Genomic DNA, 21012 nt, shown 5'->3' with positions numbered 1-21012 from the left:
AATGTATAGTTTGCTATACCTCCGACCTTAAATGAGGGCGCTATGGTCAAAAACGTTGAAAGGTCAACACACTTTTGACTGGTGGTCAAATTCACCAACACAGTGAACCTTATCAAATTTCACATCAAATTACTCGTCTGGTCATGAAGATTCCAAAAATGTATAGTTTGTTATACCTCCGACCTTAAATTAGGGCGCTATGGTCAAAAAGGTCAATGCACTTTAGACTGGTGGTCAAATTCACCAACACTTAACATTGTCTGATTCTAATGATTTTAGTGTCATATAATATGTTTTCTGACACGGCAAATTCAACTATACCACTTTCAAAAGTAAAAGTACTTACCTTGACCATGTACATTCAAAATGGCTGCTGTTTCGGTGACAAACATATATAACTTCTTATCCATGGGTTTGAGGGAAATTTCAAGGTTATGGCAACCACTTTTGGTTTTAAAAGTTGCTTAGTTGAATTTGTTATGTCAGAAAACATATTATTAGACACTAAAATCATTAGAATCGGACGTTGTTAACTGTGTTGGTGAATTTGACCACCAGTCTAAAGTGCATTGACCTTTTTGACCATAGCGCCCTCATTTAAGGTCAGAGGTATAACAAACTATACATTTTTGTAATCCTTATGACCAGGCGAGTAATTTGATATGAAATGTGATAAGGTTAACCGTGTTGGTGAATTTGACCACCAGTCAAAAGTGTGTTGACCTTTCAACGTTTTTGACCATGGCGCCCTCATTTAATGTCGGAGGTATAGCAAACTATACATTTTTTCAATCCTCATAACCAGACGAGTAGTTTGATATACATATCGACACGATTGGAAAATATTTGAATTTCTACCCTGTATGACCTTTGTTGACCCCTCACGAAAATGCCTGGGATTTTCAAGGGGGCAGCCCAAGTCAAAATTGTTCGGTATTCATCAGGGAACACAAAAACACTTTCAAACCTTTGTTCCCCGAGATTGGTCACGGGACCTACAGGCTGGTCTCCTACTAATTATGTAGCGATGAGTGAAACGAACATGAAATGAAAATTAATGAGTGAGTGGTTTGCTGTAAAGCAATAGAAATATTTTAACTCAACAATACGATGATTGATGTACTGTGTTGATAGCTCTGTCTCAGATCAGTAACTTTGTTAGTACCGGTATTCTTCTGTTGTGGTCACTGTTGTAAGAGTATTCATTGCCTAGTGCGCTTGGTTGACGCACTCATGACAATATGTAAACAGTTTTTTATGGTTTAAATGGCTCAATAAGTTTGATTGATAGTACATATAGCCGTATTTATTCAAAATTGCTTTTGATGATCAACTACATGTACATGTAACTGTTCACTTTGATGTGTATTCCATATGTATTGTAATTTGTAGGTTTATTTGCACTTTTTTGTTTTGTTTAATATGTAATTGTTTATCATTTTGTCTATTTTGTTTGTTATAGCGCTAAAGAGACTTTGGTGTTAAGCGCTTTATAAGTAACGTTTTTATTTATTTATTTATTTATATATATATATATATATATATACATATACGGTACACAACTAAATTATTCATACCCTTACCAAGTTTTGTAAAAATATATAAAGTAGGTGAAAAATTGATTTGTCAGGTTTTAAATTTCTTAAAAATGTGATATACACTGGATTAAAATTTACACTTGAAAATAGTCAACTAAGGCCCTAATGCAACCAATCCACCTTTCATTCTTGACTTATGAAAAACTTAAAAAAAACATCCAACTTACAAGGGGATATGATTACCGTAAATCTCTGTGTATAAGGCGCACCTGTGTATAAGGCGCATCCCCTTTTTGGGGAAGAAAAAAAAAAAAAAAAAAAAAAAAAGAAAGAAAAAAAATTGTTTTTGTTTTTTATTTGTTTGTTTCTTGTTGTTTTGTTGCCGAAAACCCACGCAGGGAAGGACCTTATTTAACATCGAGGTGCAGTTGAAGGCGATGATTTGCGCTTGTGAACTTGTCACAAATAATAGTAACAATGTTGTTTTTAGAAGAATGTGTAAGATCATTAATGTAAATTAAAAACAATAGAGTACCTATAGGAGAGAAACTTGTGGTACACCATTTGTTATAGAATTTTTTTTGGAAAAATTATTATTATAAAGTACATATAATATGTTTTTGATATTGAGATCTATTAGAAAGATTACTTTCAACCAAGATGACAAACAAATTTGAGTGTTGTTGTAGTTTCCGAGTGGTGAGTCAACACACAGATTACTGAGCTGGGAGACATTGCCAGGCATAGCGCCATAAATTGGAAAAAAAATAAAAAAATTCTGTACCTGTGTATAAGACGCACCCCCGAATTACTTTCAATTTTTTTCGGCGGCAAAAAAGTGCGCAGAGATTTACGGTATGAATAATTCAGTGGTTAACTGGGTACTTACAAGCATACACAGCTGGACATGAAAGAACTTACCAGAAATTTCTACCACAACCTGTGCCCATTTCTAATGTTGTTTGATGTCAGGTATTGTTTTAAGTAAATAAGCAGTAATTTGAAAAGCTCAAAATCAGCGATTCACCACACAAATTGAAAAATCTCAACTTTCAAAACATATTGAATACAATTTCTGTGCACAAACTTCTTTAGACACATTTTAATATCAACAAACAAACAAACACAAATTTTACTAACTTGACAAAGAAAATCTGATACATACAGGCGTATATACCTGCCTGTTGTTTAAAAAATTGTCATGAGCTGCAAAACTATTGTTTTTTTGCTGAAGCCACTATTGTAAATACAAATAAAAAAATCCTTTTTTCAGCTCCTTTTAGAATTTGATAACACAGATATTATTTAATGTCAATGTTTTCTTTTCAACATGCCTCATTTCTAATTCTCCATCTTTTCTAAATGTTCAAATTAGTAAAATATATAGTATTAACTTTTCACATACTGTATAACACTATAACAGGTAAAAAGCCAAGCCTTGTGCCTTTGGTGTCTGTGCCCTGCAGTATTACATGTACCAAGGAGTATGTGTAGTAACTCCTTGCATGTACTGTACATGTAGGCTTAACATAGGCTTTCATTTGCTTGTTAAGAGTTACTGAGCGTGACTAATAGCTTACTATGATTCGGGGAGTTAAAGGTATACCGGTAGACCAATTGTGGTCATGCAATTGCATTGTGAAAGAAGCATTGTGGAATCGATCAGAAAAGATTGATCATCTAGCATATACTGGTGTGTACTGCAAGGTTCTGGAATCATCAAAATGATAAGAAATTTGGCCCAGTCTTGGTAACCTTACAAGCACTGTACACAGAAAGATGTACTGTATATGGGACTATGAGATATCTATCCAGTCCTGATAGATATAATAATTTACCAAATATATCAATTAGTAGGCGGTTTCCGGCAAAATTTGTATCATCACATATTAGTTGAAACATATTCTTTCACATGATTGGTAATAATAGCTTCCGTTTCATTTTTTGAGAGGGAGGCGTTTCCAAAACTGGTCTTTACCTTTAAATATAAAATACAGTGCAAACAGTGGGATCATAAGATAATTATGGTTAGTTGCCATTGTATGGAAACCACTGAAGCCAAGTTGTCAAGGGTCTTTTTTAAATACCATTTTGACAAGTAAAAATATCAACCTAGATCATAATATTTGTGCATGATCAACTGTATGAAACAGACCTGAAAACAGATGAAAGCCTATCTCTATTATGCTCCCTCCTTCAAAGGGATTTCTGTTGGGGTGCAGCTTGTGCGATACGGACTATTCAGGCAAACAGCCTTTTGTTACAAGAACAATTCTAGAGATTCACAAGTACTCTATGGAGAGGGTACTTAACTGGCACGGCCAAGTTATGATATCATGACTGTGGGAAAATTAATGATGACAAGTAGTCTACAAAAACACATTCTTCAAATTCAATGTTTGTTGTTATTGTTTTGAGGGGTATTTTGTTTTGCTTTGATTGTTTTTTTTGCTTTATGCAAATTCGAAAAATGTCTAATCTGGGTTGATATTCTTACCAAGTATCTTAGTATTCAATTCCCTACAATTAAAAACAAAAAAATTACTGAAAAGTCACATGGATTGGAAAAGAAGACCTTCGGATTATACCGGTAGTTATTAAGTTCATTTCCTGGCATCCGTGTGACTCTCTTCCAAATGTACCGGTACTCATTTTGTATTAATTCACTGATTTTTCTTTGTCTTTGCCTAATAAATAATAATAATCATAATAATAAAATATGTAAAAGGCAAAATAGAAAGTAATTAGCGCCGATATGACAGGAGATGAAACTGATCTTCCCAATCCTTTGGAAAATACTCATGCTACATAGATGAACTAGATGAGAATTTTAATGTACTGGGGTAAGATGAAAATTTAGCACCATATACATGTACATGAAAAAAAATCAATGAAGCAAAATTCTGGTGAGATCCACTGTTTTTTAATTAGCAAATCTGTAATTTGTGTATACTTATATCCTAGTGTTAAGTTGTGCAAAAACATGTTTTATTATTGATTTTTGTTAGTGTGTGTGACTGTGTCTCTGTGTGTGTTATTTGTACTGCAAGCGCGTGGTCTCATCCACTATAAATACGAAAATCCCAGTATGTCATTTAAAGTGCTTAAAATTAATGGCATGAACGCTAATTCAGACGAGGAGATCTCATCATTAGCAAGTAGCCCTGCCATGACGCTGGCTCATATAATGTTCATATGAGCAATTGAGCATACTGTAGGCTTCGCTTGGGTCCCACCATAAAGGGCCGGGGCAGCATCATGGGGATCGAGAGAAAGGGGTACAGGTCTTACAACAATGTAATGTTTTGTGTAAATTGACGAAGTTTGAAGTAAATTTACAAGGTCGTCAATTGGGGGTGAGGGTATATTATCTTCTTTTATATTCCTTTTTCTCTTTTTTGTTTTTTCCTTCTCTTCCTCTGTCATTCCTTTTTCCATTCATGAGGGGGGGGGGGGGGGGGGGGGGGGGGAGCACATGCCCCTTCCTTTAAAGCGACATATGTACAGGCATAGAGCTCTTTAAAAGTTCATTTTAAGCAGGATTGTTAGTTACTTCTCCCTATAGTACATTTTTGCAATACATAAATACTGCATGTATTGAAATCTGTGAGCATATCATTGCACTACTTTTGGATTAAAAGGGCAAAGCAAGTGGCAATGCAATGATGCAGAATGAAATATTGAATAATTCAGCACCTCATTTGTATGAAAGAAATGTACCAAAGAAGGTACGGTATACCACCGCCGTTGTGGTTATGCAGTAGCACCCTCAGACAGAGCCCAGCTCGACCGATGTGTGCACAGAATTTACAGAAATGGCTATTGTCTGAGTCTAACTAACAATAGGAGGGAGTGTATGAGGCAGACAAACAAAATGTAACCACAAATTATCAAAAGCTAGGGTTGGGTACACACAAAGAAAATCACAGAATCATCCAAACCTATGTCTACATGTATTAAAGTAATCACAGATCACAGTGAGCACTGAAATTGTGCATTTCATATGTACATGTATGCATGGGAGTTCTTTAAGGATTTGGTGGAGAATATTAAAGGTAAAGACTAGTTTTGGAAATGCCCCCCCCCCCTCTCAAAAAAAGAAATGGAAGCTCTTATTATTAATCATGTGAAAGAATGTTTTGACTGAAACCGCCTACTAATTGATATATTTGGTAAATTAGTTTATCTATTGGGACCAAATAGATAATTTGCATGTGTGCGTAGTCCCATTTACATATTTCTGTGTACAGTGCTTGTAACTTTACGAAGACTTGGCCAAATTTCTTATCATTTGATGATTCCAGAACCTTGCATTACACACCAATACTTATATACTAGATGATTAACCTTTTCTGATCGATTCCACAACGTTTCTTTCACAATGCAATCGCATGACCAGAACTGGTCTTTATCTTTAAAGTTCTATTTCCTGACAGCGATATTTACACATTTTACTGGGTTTTTTTCTTATTTTCTATCAACGCTCTTTTAAGCTAAATTGCTCACCGCTCCCAAGTATTTTTTTCCACTGATCGATTGATTTATTTTATTTGCCAAGCATCCAACCTACAACAATGTAAAAGAATAACAGATCAAAATTAATTCAGCTTGAACAGGATAACCAACGAAAGCTTGCGAGCTTCAATTTTCAGTGGGGTCCCCGACAACCATGTACAAAATTAGTAAGTTAAAATCGTGTTATTTACAGACAGATACAGAAAAAAACTTATTAAAGATAATACTGAAGAAAAGAAACAAAAGAAGAAGAAGAAGAAGATGGAGAAGTTCAAAAGAAGGAGAATGAGAAAAGGAAGAAGGAGAAGAGAAAAAGAAGGAGGAAGAAGAAAAAGAAAGAGACCCAGCAAGAAAGATGCAGATGTAAAAAAAAAATGACTATGGTGCAAGACCCGGAAGCTGGGACATCCCCCCCCCCCCTTGAAGTTAGACCTGGAAGCTTGGCAGCTGGAGACGGCTTTCTTCCAGAAGCTTTGGTATTCAAGGTATTCAAGAAGAAGAAGAAGAAGAAGAAGAAGAAGAAGAAGAAGAAGATGAAGAAGAAGAAGAAGAAGAAGATGAAGAAGAAGAAGAAAAGGAGAAGTTCAAAAGAAGGAGAAAGAGAAAAGGAAGAAGGAGAAAGAGAAAAGGAAGAAGGAGAAAGAGAAAAGGAAGAAGGAGAAGAAGAAAAAGAAGAGGAGGAGGAGGAGGAGGAGGAGGAGGAGGAGGAGGAAAAATAATGATGATCACATTTTGTAAAGAGCATGTGAGAACAGTTTTCCTTTCATTTTATCCATATAGATGTAGGAATATGCACTCAAGGTAAAAAACAAGGGAAATGCTCTCGGCGGTCTCGCCTGCATAACGCAATATGATAAACCAGAACGTCAATGACGTAGCGCTCATCCGCATCTCGCAACAACAAATATCGTAAATTTTATGTGGTACACTTTAGAACAGGTCAAAAAATAAAAATTTGATGCCCTGGAAGGGACATAATTTCATTTCATTTGCATAAAGTACCATAAATAATCAATGGAGCAAAATCTCACAATTCTGTGTAGAAGTTTAGTGTTCCAAATTTAGCTCTACCAGATAAGGCAAACCAAATCAAAATCGGTCAAGAAATGAGGGAAAAGAAGCAACTTTTGTTATTTTTGGAATAAATTTGCATAAATTACCATAATTAATTAATGGAGAACAATTTCAAAACTCTGTGTAGAAGATTAGTGTACCAAAGTTAGCTCTACGATATAAAGCAAACCAAATCAAAATCGGTCGAGAAATGAAGGAGAAGCCTTTTTTGTGATTTCGAATAAATTTGCATAAATTAGCATAGATAATGAATTTCTCGATTCTGAGTAGAAATTTTAAATCCCCCTCCTAGCCCTATCATATGAAACAATCAGAATCAAAATTGGTTGAAAAATAACGAAGAAGCATTTTGAAAATCTTGATGTTGATGCCACAACAAAGTCTAAGTTTGTTGACCTTAAATGACCTTTGACCTTAACTTAGTGACCTGAAATTCTACTCACATGATTGGGGAGACTCGATAACCCTATAGTCCAAGTTTCATTGACTAAGAACTTATACTTTCAAAATTATATCAAAAATTCAAAAACTTAACCTTAGGTTAAGTTTTCGATGATGATGCTACAACATAGTCCAAGTCTGTTGACCTGAAATGACCTTTGACCTTGATTTTGTGATCTGAAATTCTACTCACATGATTGGGGATACTTGATTACCCTATAGTCAAAGTTTCATTGACTAAGAACTTATACTTTAAAAATTATATCAAAAATTCAAAAACTTAACCTTAGGTTAAGTTTTTGATGTTGACGCCGCCGTCGCCGCCGGAAAAGCGGAAAAGCGGCGCCTATGTCTCGCTTTTTGCTACGCAGGCGAGACAAAAACGTTTAAAACATTGAAGAAAAAAAAAAGTACATTGTGCAGTCTAGCCACCACTCATATTGACAGAGTAAGCACATTCCCACTGAATACATGGATAACAAAATTTGAAGACTAAACATTTCCGAAAAATGTTTCCTTTCATACTGTGGGACTTTGCACTCTCAAGTAATAATGAAATATATGGCAAGGCTTTAACAGTATCTGGTTCAAATACCTAACAATGATATACATGTAATTGTATAAGTAAACTTTATTTGTTATGTACCTTAATCATACAAAGTCTTTACAGCCTCGGGCCAGACGGTAGACGAAAAGATTAATAGCGTTTTTCCTTCATTCAAATTCTATACAGTGTAAGATCTACTTTTACGCAGCACTCCGGTAGCAAGAAAGAAAAAACAAAGCCACAAAGATTGAAAGGACAAATAATTGTGTTACAACCATATGTTTGCTACCAACAACAACAAAAATACAAGAAAAAATAGAGATTTAGGTTTTATAAATTACAAAGTGCACATGAGATTTTCTATAAACCCATGAAGCATTACATTTTCTTGGCTACTCCTCTTTTAAATTCTCTATTGGCCTTGCGAAACGACCTCCTTAATTGTGTTCCTTTGATCTGCTTAGGATACGTGGTATGCGTTATTGAGGGGTAAAAAGAAATATATTCAACTCACTGAGTCACTGGACAATCTGAATACGTAATGTGTTACTTTTTTCCCTTTAAAAAAACTCATTAATTGGTCATTTATCATTCTGCTGACAGTAATAGCATTCACATATGGCTTAAAGGCATCGTTTAACAATGTTAAAGGTAATACAAAGTTTTGGGAATTTTGAAAAATGGGTGGATAGTGATTCTTTACAATTTTGATATATTTGGATGCTCCTGTGGATGTATTAGAAGCACTAGAAAATTTAGCCCCTAAAACACTTCTGCTTCTGAGAAAAATTGAATATAAAAATTTACCGGTGCTCCCGGTAAATATTAATAAAATTTCGAATAGCGACTACGGCCGTACAATGGTAGTTGCGACTATGAAATCTCATAATATGTAGCTGTGATAAATAACTTCCAAACAGGAATAGCTAATTGGTCGATTTTAGTCAAGAAACATTGTTTTATAGCTTAATAGATATGTTGGCCTTGAGAGGGAGCTATACAACCTAAAGAGTTTATTATCTAAAATTTCACAACTTTAGACTCGATTTCAATTGCGACAACGATCACTGAATACTGTAGGATCGCATATGCTTCCAATATGTTCATTTATTTTGAACCAAATTCATGACCCCATACCAAAACTTTGTATTACCTTTAAAGATAAACTTGAGTTGTGGTAAAAAAAGAAAATGAATTCTCACAGAATCTAACGAAACTTACACTGAATGTTCAAGATTACAAATAAATGTCATGTGCCAAACAATTTTGGAAGAAAATGTATACTGGCTGAGTAATGAGCATAGAAAGATAAGGAAATCAGGGTAGTACTAGCTAGCCCCGACACCATGTGTGTTGTCCCATATACATCTATCTGTGTAAGTGATTATTACTTTACCAAGACTCTGCCAAATTTATGATGATTTTGATGACTCTAGAACCTTGCATTACACACCATTACTTACATGCTATATGATCAACTTTTCTGATCCATTCCACACCTTTTCTTTCACAATGCAATCGCATTACCAGTACTCAAGTTTATCTTTAAATCTGAAATGCATGGCCCTACGTGACCGTGTTTTCAGTGTCTCTGATATGGTGTAATATTGAAGCCCTAAAAAATTGCGCTTCAAAATTACCAAGAAGTGCCTCAAAAAAGTAAAAATCTTTGAGTGACCGGTTTTACCATATACCGGTACTCATATTCCCTAATAGACTGTAGTGTTACGAAAACAATTAGGAAAACGCAAAAAATAAATATCTTGATAATCAGACAGGCGATCGGCTTGTAAAAGTCATGGGGTTCCTGACTGACCTACAGGTGTAAAGGTTTAAAATTAGCATTGCAGCATGAGCTAAATCCACGACTTTGTTTCAGAATCTGAGACAAAGTTACCCAATCCCTTTAATGCACCATCTTGAATCATAGTACAGTACACGTACAGTAACTAAAACATTAAACAAATTTTATAGACTACCAAAGTGGCCAAGTCGTCAAGGTTGCTGGTTCCAAACAATGGTGCGGTGATCACACCTGCCCCAAACATTAGATTTGCCCTGCTCCACCCCATTACCGGTACTTGAATGATTTCACAGAGAACCTCATGAGTATGCTCTATTGTTTAGAACCAGTAACCAGGACGACGAGCGATTATTACGTACATGTAAGCACTTTGGTACTCTATAGTGAACAATCGTGCAACATGCAGTGAAAATCTGCAATTCACAAATTCAATGGGACCCTCTATTCAGGGCTCGACTTTAATGGGAGCCCAGAACACATGGGCAAAAAAAAAGTCTGCACCCTAAAATGTTAACATTCTTGAATAGGGCTCATGTATACAGAGTCTAAAAACTCAAATCATGACCCTCTTCACAAAAGGTTTACGGTAGTTTGAAGCCCTTCTCTACATTGCAAATGCATATGGGTAATTCCATAAATTAGGGATCATCTTTGTGACATTTTTGGTGTCCTTATAAGGAACCCAAATGTACAATGTATTTGTGGCTCTGAGTATTAAAAGACTTAAATAGTGGAATGAGATGGTAAAGTGATTTCCAAGCATAATATTGCATCCTCATACCTAGAATCACTTTACAATCTCACTCCACTATTTAAGTCTTTACTCAGAGCCACAAATATGTGTGGATTCCTTATGTAAGTGGGACACCAAAAATGTCTCAAAGTGGGTCCCTAATATATGGAATTACCCAAATACACTGTAATAACGGTAAATTGGAGAGTGTACAACACTGCCGGGTTTGCAAAATTATAGCAAATTGTCCAAGTTCCAATGATCACCTAAGATCCTCCAGGGTAACCAGAAAGATTGCCTTTGTCGCCCAAAAGGCTATATGGCAAATATAACATCTCTCTGTGGGTCTATAGGCTTTTTGGCTAAGGTCATTGCACAAATTACACAAGATGAACACCAGTGGGAGTGACAAAATAAAGAACATGAGAGCTGAAGAACTAACGGTATACGAATCTCTGAAGACTCTGAAGACAGGTTAAGGAAAAAAAATATAAACTTTAAACTCAAAAGGAAATTTCTCTTTTTTTAAATAATCTTTATGAGGGGAAGAATGATACATTTTCAACAACAGACACTGAATAATCTATGTCAGGCATTAATAATTTGTATTTTTTATGTACTATCTTTTTTTCTTCTTTTGTCTAATAGTGTGAAATGTAATATAATAACTATTTCTTATATGGCGCTTTTCAGGAGGGCCCTATCAAAGCGCTTTACATATATTACCCCGATAATCGGTCAAACCTGCTTTAGTGACCCCCTGTCTACAAAGACTACATTTTTTGTTTCCCTTGAAAATAGTTTCTCATTGAAACAATTACTGTAGGCACCTGTCTATATAACCCACTTTTCTTGTCTCCCTTGGGTGGTCTTTATAGACAGGTTTCACTGTATGTTAAATAGAGCAAAGTGATTTAAACAAGCCATCTAAAACAAGCCAAATCAACTGTGACATTTACATTTCAAGCCTTCACTTGACACATACACTATGTACGGAGGAATTGATAGATCACTTGTTTCCTCATCTCATTCAGATATTTAACAAGTAAATATCAGTGTTTACCAAGAGTCAATACGCTCACAGACAGGGAAATACATCACAATCTTTTGTCTGCTGCTGCTGGAGTCGCAAAAACACGCTTCCTGATTACGGTTAGCACTTAGCAGGGTGGCTTTTTTCAAATAAAAGGGGCTAACTAAAGTTTGAAAAATGATCAAACCAGTAATAAATCTGTAATTTATGTCTATTGTATGATTCAAAATCTTTGTGTACATATGAAGAACTCGGTTCTCAAAGGTACTACCGGTACATCCAAAAATCCAAGTTCTGAGAAAAACATGACTTTTTAATTATCATAGATGCAATTTCAGTTTGGAATGATACTTTGGCTGATTATACTATTGTATGATACAAGTATAAAACCACTCTTAAAAAAATCTTAGTCTACATAAATGTTTTTCATGAATTTATGTTATTTTAATTTTTGTGGATATACATTTTTGGAACTGAAAATCAAGTTACAATGCATAAGTTGGATGGATATAGCTTCTTTTGGAACCAAACTGATTTTTAAATGGCATTTTTTTTTTTAAAGTGTCAGTGTACCTGTATGTATAAGGTTACTGGAAATATGTACATTTTTTTTTTTTAATGTATGTAGTACAGGTACCTTTTTGAACTGAGCTCTTGAGTACATCACTGAAAGCACTCATTTTCAAATTCCATATTATCATTTTTTTTCATAGGATATTGACATTTTTTCACATGTCATTATACAATGTATGTTGAGTGCCCAGTTGAGCAATGACTGTAGTGTTTTAATTCTGCATTTTTAATTCAGCCAGAGTACATTCATGTCAACAAACTTTTAAGCTGTAATCACACTCGCCGCAGCTGGTAATTTATATTCAAGAATTTTTGTTGTAGTAGACTGTACTGTAGGTCTACTGGAATTATATTTTCAATTTGACGGAAGTCACAAAACTACATGTCTCCACTAAAATGGGCTGTTCTCTGGTATTGAGTAAAACTAAATATACCATTATATTTTTACAAGAGGATTATACTGTCTTCCTGTTGGCTCCCCGCAATAATCCTCCCTCCTCCACCATTGATGTTTTAAGGTTTTCTTTTGTAAAATCATTCAATGTCATTACTATTTTGTTGATGACTTTTTATCGTCTTTTGATTTTTATTAAAGTAGCTGTTTGCCTCATTAAAGATGAAATCGAGTTCTGGTCATGCGATTGCATTGTGAAAGAAACGGTGTGGAACCGACCAGAAAAGGTTGATCATCTAGCATATAAGAATTTGTGTGTATTGCAAGGTTCTGGAATCATCAAAATGATAAGAAATTTGGCCAAGTTACAAACACTGTACACAGAAAGATGTATATGGGACTACACGAACATGTGGCGTAAAAAGCCGGCTCCCCAATTTTTACGATGTTACATGCATATTTAGAATATGAAGGCATTTGAAGAGCCATGCTTTTCAGGGAACATGTCTTATCTGATGTTTTTCCACACTTGCATAATAAGAATGAGTAATGCTCACAAATTATTTTTCACCTCTTCCCAGAACTCAACCTTCTCTTTAAGCAAATGATATGCCTTAGTTTGTACACCTTTGTACTTTTCTTGTTGTACTAAAAAAAATGAAAGGGGAATCAACCTCTTGACTATGAAGCATTATCATGAAATAGAGAGCAAAAGAATGCTTCATTTGACATAAAAAGCTTTGATGTAGACCAAATAATATCGTCTGGCAAGTACAATAAAAAAAACAGTACTTCGCTATATTTACAACCTCATTTTTAAATGTTTGAAATTAACATGTACATGTAGTTAGAAGTTTAATTCCATTTTAATTTATTTTCTATTCTGGCTTTGCACACAAAAACAATAGCTGATAGTGATACACACACTCTCTCTCTCTCTCTCTCTCTCTCTCTCTTTCTCTTTTTCTCTCTCTCTCTCTCTCTCAAAACATACACACACAAACAATTTTTTAGGCTAATTCCCCCTTCTTATTCTCTGCTTGAATTGACTTTTTTCATACATTAATGCTATGGTCACATTACCCAAAAGTAGCCTGCTCGGCGGCCGAGCGGCGAGTTTTTAACCAATTCTGCCCGGCCACCGAGCGGCGGCCGCCCAGGCACCACTCGTTTTTAGGGCATCGCTCGGTCGCCGCTGAAGTTTTAGCGCGGAGTTAAAATTTGGGCGGCGCCTGCTCACTTTTCACTCGCCGCCCAAAATACGCTCGGTGCCTGGGCGGTCGCCGTGCGGGCACCGACCTACATGTAATTGCTGGGCGATGCCTAAATTCCAGCAGCGACCGAGCAGGCTACTGATCGGTCGGTCGCTGCTCTGATTTGTGACCATAGCTTTAGCTAGAAAGACGAGCTGCAACAGAAAACAGGTGACAAATACTCCTACAAAACACAAATAACTCGCACTGTCGCACATGCTGAATCTACCAACTTGGAAGTTGGGTGAATTACTACTTTTCTCATGATTTGATCAAGGACAGAATCTCGGGTAAAGGTAAAGGTAATGTTGAATGAATTTTGTTCAATCAACATTCAATGTCAAATGAATCATCACATCTCCAGACTTCCAGGCTTAACTGCAGAATACCCCGCACATTTGAGCCACCAATCAGAGAGTCTAACTAGATACAATGTAGCTAAACCTGCGCGTGTGCAAATGGTAACCGTAAGGGTCACTAATAGGGTTATAATAATCATGCAAACCCACCTTTAATCTACCTATCATCAGCTCAATCAGTAAGGACAGCATTATAAAATGTTGGAGTTGTTATGGGTTTGAATCTCAGTATTTATTCAGTTGTTTTGGGCCTTTATCAATAGTAATGCAAAGCAATAAATAATCAAAGTCTAATTTTCTGTGACCTCTTTCCAAGCTGTTAATGATGTACTACATATCAACCAAGCTAGCTAGCGTCCAGAACTCTCGGCGTGCGGGGTATTCTGCAGTTGTTCCATTTTTCATTTCATTTATTTTCCATTAAAATTCAAAATAAAACACATAACAAATTAACAGCAAAATCGGAAGGACCCCAAGAAAAGCAAAGCTTGTGAGAATGGGGCCCTGTACAAAAGTAATCATACAAGCAAATCATTATAACAAATATTGTAAAACATCAAAACAAACATACACCCACCCTCATTCATTCACATGCACACAGACACACCAACACACACCGCAGGCAGAACATTGTACAGAAAAATCTACTCAGTGCACTTCATTTGTTTAAACAAGAACTGTTTACATAAATATTTAAACTTTGATAGGGTTGAACTACTTTTTAAATCATAAGGTAAAGAATTCCAATCATGTATACCCTGGAATTTTAAAGTATGTTGGGTCAAGGAAGTACATACAAAGGGGTAATGATAGTTTGATTTATTTCTGGTTTCGTAAGAATGGTAAAAAGAATTTGTTTTAAACATGTTATTAAATATTGATGGGAGCTCTTGTTTATGAAATTTGAACATGAAGACTAAATTGTTTTATTTTATGAGGTCAAAGACTGGCAAACATTTCAAATCATAAAACAAAGGAGCACTTGAAGTCATATAGTTAGAATTAGAAATTATACGAACAGCACGTTTCAGAAGAATATGAATTTTATATAAATGAGTCTTGTAAGTATTACCCCAAATAATATTACAGTAGTTGATATGTGGTAAAACAATACTGTTGTAAACAGTTAATAATATATGTTTCGGCAACATCTTTTTAAAGAATGACATGATACCAACCCCCCTTGAAATTTTTAAACAAATATGGGTAATATGGTGGCACCAGTCAAGTGAGTCATGAAGTTTGATACCTAAAAATTCACCAATATCAGTTTTCTTAATTAAGAACATCATCTTTAATACGCACCGGGGCAACATGACTAGGAATCCATTTTTGTTTAGAATGAAAAATTACATAGTGGGTTTTTTCAGCATTAAGAAACAACTTATTACAAATATACCACTCACTTATTTTCCTTAATTCATGATTTATATTACTAATTAGTAAATTAATATCTTTATGAGAAGAAATAACAGCAGTGTCATCAGCATATAATGAAAATTTTTAAATACTTGAGGAATTTAAAATATCTTTAATGGACAACAAAAATAACAGTGGTCCAAGCACAGATCCCTGTGGGACACCCGTATTAATACACAAACAATCAGATTCTGTACCATCGGCCATCACATACTGTTTTCTTTCTAATAAATAACTCCTAAACCATTCTAGAGGAACACCTCTTATACCATAATAATGCAATGTTTTAAGCAGGATGTGATGGTCGATGGTATCAAATGCTTTGGAGAGATCCATAAACACTCCACAACAAAATTTCCCTTCATCAAATGCATGCGCTATATAATTTGTAACATTTAATATGCTTAAAGACGTGGAATGATTTTTCCGGAAACCAAACTGCTCTGAAGCTAAGGAATTATTTTTTAACAAAAATGTATAAAGTCTTTTAAACATAATCTTTTCGAGTAATTTTGAAAAAGTTGACAACAGTGCAATTGGCCTGTAATTTTCTATATTACCTACTGGTCCTTCTTTGTGTAACGGAATAACTTTGGCCACTTTAAGTTTGTTAGGAAATATTCCTGAGACAAGAGATTTATTATAGATATTGCACAATGGATCCACAAAAAAGTGTATACATTTTTTTAACACAGAAGTTAATACATCATCTGGACCGGTTGCTTTAGACATTTTGAGTTCATGACAGAGACTAATTATTTCATGAGAGGAGGTTGGATTCAGAAACAAAGAGGACATGCATGGTGCAGTCGTTAAATGATTTAGATGAATTTGGAATTGACGCTGAAATTTTTTTAGCCATGTTGATTAAAAGAGAGTTAAAAGCCTGCACTTTATCTTTTGAAGAATGGAAAGATGAATTCTCATAAAACATTTTCTGTGGTAATGAACTATGTTTATTTTTTCCAAGTAAATTATTAATTTCTCGCCACGTTTTAACCATGTCACCTTTGACTGAATAGAATAACCTAGAATAATATTCAGCTTTTGAAGCTCTAATTATAGAAGTTAACCTGTTTTTATAATCATTATATATTATTTTTTTCCTTGTATTTAATGTATGAACTGCAACTTTATACATTCTATGTTTACGCTTAATTGATCTCAAAATACCATTAGTTATCCAGGGTTTCTTAAATTGTACTTTATGACTAAATTTGCGTGATGTTGAAGTACATACAGGAAAACATTCATCATATAACGTACGAAACTTGTCAATAAAATAGTCATAACATACATTTACATCATTGTTATCATATACTGTGTGCCAATCAGTTGTACCAAGTTTCTCCTTGAACATAAATATTCCTCTGTCATCGACTAATCTTTTCTTATAATTCTTATTGTAAGTTGGAACAAAATAATTTTCGTTATCTCTACATAAACAATATATTGGGAAATGATCAGAGAGATCGGAATAGATGAGTCCTGAATATTTACTTTTATGAATTGTATTAGGCCTAGTAAATATATTATCTATTAATGATGCTTTATAAGATGTAATACGAGTGGGTTTTGAAATCAAAGGATACATATTAAAAGAAAACATTAAATCTAGAAAATCATTTGTTTTGCAATGTGTGTTATAGTTCAGTAAATCAATATTGAAATCACCCATAATATAAACATCTCTTCGCTCACTTTCCAGTTTTACTAGAATGTCATTCATTTTATCATTCTATAACAAATTCAAATTGTCTAGATCTAGATCTAGATCTATTTCAATTTGAATTTGCACTGAATTATTTTACCTGTTAGCCATTTACAGAACTGAATAATTCTTTGCAAAATACGAGAAATCATAAATTGAATATCATCATCCCTTGAAATATCAAACTGATTGTTCGCTAAATTTGGACAGCCCCGGCCCAGCCAGGCCATGGCCGATCATCATCGGTTCCCAATCATCAGGCTGGCGCGGCGCAGGCCGATGCATTCGGGGTGGAGCTGAGGAGCCGACTAGTACTACCAACTACCGTGTAAGACGGTACCATGTACCCAGCACTTGCACTTGTGCAGTGCATCAGCATCAAAGTGACACTACCTGCCGAATCAATCTTCGACTGGATTGTCCCTTTTAATAATGTTTTGTCAGTTTTTGTTCATCATTCTCAGAAAAAAACATCCAATACATACATCAATATGTAACAAACGTCTCAAAATGTTATGAAAATGTCTAAAATTACCTTTGTTCGGTGACGGCGGCAACGCTCTCGATCGTGATGCAAATACCAAAGGAGACGAGATTGATCAATGCATAACAACTGTTCTGTAGTATAGTCTGCATTCAGGCTTTAATACAATCTTTCTAAAATACATGTAGTGAATTGCATGGACATTTCAGCCAAAGCCTTGATATTAATTGTCTGGGATAGCTTCATATGTAAAATTAAGACAAAATTTACAAATTATTGAGCTGTATTATAATAATTATCGATGAATCATTTCAATCAATACAAAAATCAGAGTGCATTATATGTGTTAGAGGCTTATAAATGCAGACTAACACCAATGCAAATTGAAACAAAAACAATGTTTGAGAATGAGTCAAGAAAATTAAATATTGTGACTGCTCTAAATCAATCGCAAGTTTGCAGTTTCCTAGCTCGTATGTACACAGTTGCGATTAATCGCAACTGTTTATAAGACCGTCCTAGCTATACACAAATACACTTTGGGCGACCTTCCACGCAAGCCGCCGTAAGTGGCGCTACAGTTGGGGGGCAGCTGGGGGGCTTCTGGATAGCACCTGAATGGGAAAGTTGAATGAGCGAGAGCTCGTTCGTACTTAGGCCCGCATCTACTGGCGGTGTGGTGAGAGTGCCTCCGTACCGTAAGATCGAACTCACAACTCTGCTCCAGCTAGCTAAAATTCCTTGAATTATTTATATTCTAACTCTAAATCATTCCGTCTCTCACTCTCTTCAATTCAATAAAATCATCTGCATGTTAACATACACGATAATGAATATGTGGGACACCGTTACAACGGCGTCTCCCAAACTTCGATTGCCGAAAACGCACGCAAAACTCGCCAATGACGGACATCATCTACCCATTCATCCATCGTAAATGAAATAAATTTAGACAAAATGAAGTTGAAATGTCCGAAAGCAGCAAGGAATAATAAGTGGTTTGTCTGTGAGAAAGCAATGATCGTTGCATGCAAGATGAAAGCGCAAGCTGATAGAAGCCCCCCAGCGTGTAATGATAAACGTAGAGGGCTCACATCCATGAAAATTCGCCCGTATCGGTGTATAGCTGATTGATTCACACTTGTAATGGGATCTTCTGTGTATGGTTGGAAAACTTCTTCTTCAAACTCTAGTTGTTATTTATCAATTAGTGAATGTCCAGGATGAACAAGCACCACACATTTGATTTCCCCTCCAAAAAAATGGTTGGCTTAATTGAGACAGATTACGCAATGGATGCCCCCCCCCCCGTTCCCCCCGTTCTTTCTCTCTCTCTCTCTCTCTCTCCCCCTCCCTCCCACTCTCTCTCTTTCTTCCTCTCAGACATAATGTTATTGTTTTTTCTTTCTCTCAGTCTCCGACTGAGTCTTTTTCAACAGGCTGCCTCTCAATCTCGTTATCCCCTATACCTCCTCTCATTCGTATTCCCCTAAGTTTGCCAGTTTCTCTCTTCTGTCTTTCTATCTATCTCTCTATCTATAAACCACTTTCTCCGAAAGGTAATCTTCTCTTTTAATATCTTTCTCTTTTTCTCTCTTTCTCGGCCTTATATTTATTTATTTATTTATGCATATTCACAATTTCACAATTCATTGGAGTTTACATCACATGAAAAAGAATATAATATAACGAATCATTTTCAATTTTACAATCCATTTGAATTAACATCACGCCTTTCAAAAAAAATACAAGTTGCAACTAGCAGCCTTTTCACACACAGCTAAAATTCTATAAACATGACTAGTATAAACGTGTTTCGAACGTGTTTAAACTAATCACGAGCCCTTTCACACACAGAAATTTCGGTGCGATCGTTAATAGTTTCGTGATTAACTACTGCTCGTAAAATGCGCAGTAGTGCCATTGCGCATTGAAGGTCATGTCATATCAATCAAAGCGCACGCTCCATCCAGTTTAAACACGTTTAAACACGAATTTCCTTTCACACACAAAATGTCAAGCTCTCTAGATACGAACTTCGTATCTGCAGCCTGCTTTTATAGGGGCGTATGGATCGCGACTTCGTATCTATCCCAACATCGTATAAACGATGTTCACACTGGGAAATTTTGTCTCACATGTTTAAAACTGTTGAGTGATTCTAATCATCTCTAGATACGATGAATTTTAGCTGTGTGTGAAAAGGCTGTGTATGATACACACAAAGGTGATGAAATATAAGCAAATAGAGCATGAATCGTTACAACACCTTTCAAAATGATGACAAATAAAATTCCTAAAGGGTTGTGAACTATTTACACTATTTACAAAGAACAAGAACAAACAAGAAAAAAAAAGAAGAATATTATATGCATGTATATATCTTTTTCTGTTTATCTCTCTCTCTCTCTCTCTCTCTCTCTCTCTGTCTCTCCCTTTCTGCTATCTCTCTCTCTCTCTCTCTCTCGTTCTCTCTCTCTCTTCCATCCCTGTCTCTCTCTCTGTCTCTGCCTCTCTCTGCATCTCTCTTCCTGATTTCACAGTAAGTTCTCCCAAGCATTGTCTTCCAAAAACTGTGAGTCAAATTATATTCAACAGTCCTGGCTACATATTTTATATACAAATGTTTACGTCTACGAAGTGAATGATCATGATTATGAGTGCCTTATACGGTTCCTCCTCCGATCAAAACAGCATAACCATTTCCATCATCTTCTTCTTCCAGTTTCTACCAAAAAATGCTATCTTGAACACTTTCCGTCTTCACATCTTCATCCTTTTCGTTCATCCATTTTCGTCCATTTTCAGAGTCTTGTGTCTCCTCCAACACATCTTTCATTTCATTTGTGTTCTCTTCCTCTTCCATTTGCTCCACGATTGATGAAAGTCTGTTATTTCCACCCTCCTTCATTTCCAGAATCTCTTCTGCCCGAGTCCACGTCTTTAACTTCTCAACTTCCACCATCAGCATCTGCGCCTCCTCCATCTTCATCTTCTCCATCCACATCTCCTCCCACAAGAGGTCAGCAAATTCCCTTAACTCCTCCGTCATTTCTGAATCCTTCTCCACCTTCTCCTTGCTCTCTAAAGAAATTGCAAGATCCTTCTCCTCTTCCTCTTCCTTGTTCTTCTCC

The 21012-nt window shown here is 35.6% G+C and overlaps 1 protein-coding gene across 4 annotated transcripts in view; it reads right to left on the bottom strand.

Moving 5' to 3' along the window:
- Nucleotides 1–18007, bottom strand: part of LOC587160 (putative N-acetylated-alpha-linked acidic dipeptidase) — a 56702-nt gene extending 38695 nt beyond the window's left edge. For all 4 annotated transcript variants that reach the window (XM_030986835.1, XM_030986836.1, XM_030986837.1 and 1 more), the window contains exon 1: nt 17930–18007. The gene's annotated coding sequence lies outside the window, so the exon portion shown is untranslated. The remainder of the gene's footprint in view (nt 1–17929) is intronic.
- Between the last annotated feature and the right edge of the window lie 3005 nt (nt 18008–21012).

The sequence above is a fragment of the Strongylocentrotus purpuratus genome, unplaced genomic scaffold, assembly GCF_000002235.5.
Source record: "Strongylocentrotus purpuratus isolate Spur 01 unplaced genomic scaffold, Spur_5.0 spur5_scaffold_16, whole genome shotgun sequence".
Taxonomy (NCBI): Eukaryota; Metazoa; Echinodermata; class Echinoidea; order Camarodonta; family Strongylocentrotidae; genus Strongylocentrotus; species Strongylocentrotus purpuratus.
Note: the sequence above shows the minus strand (reverse complement) of the source record. Positions and strands in the feature narration are given on the sequence as shown.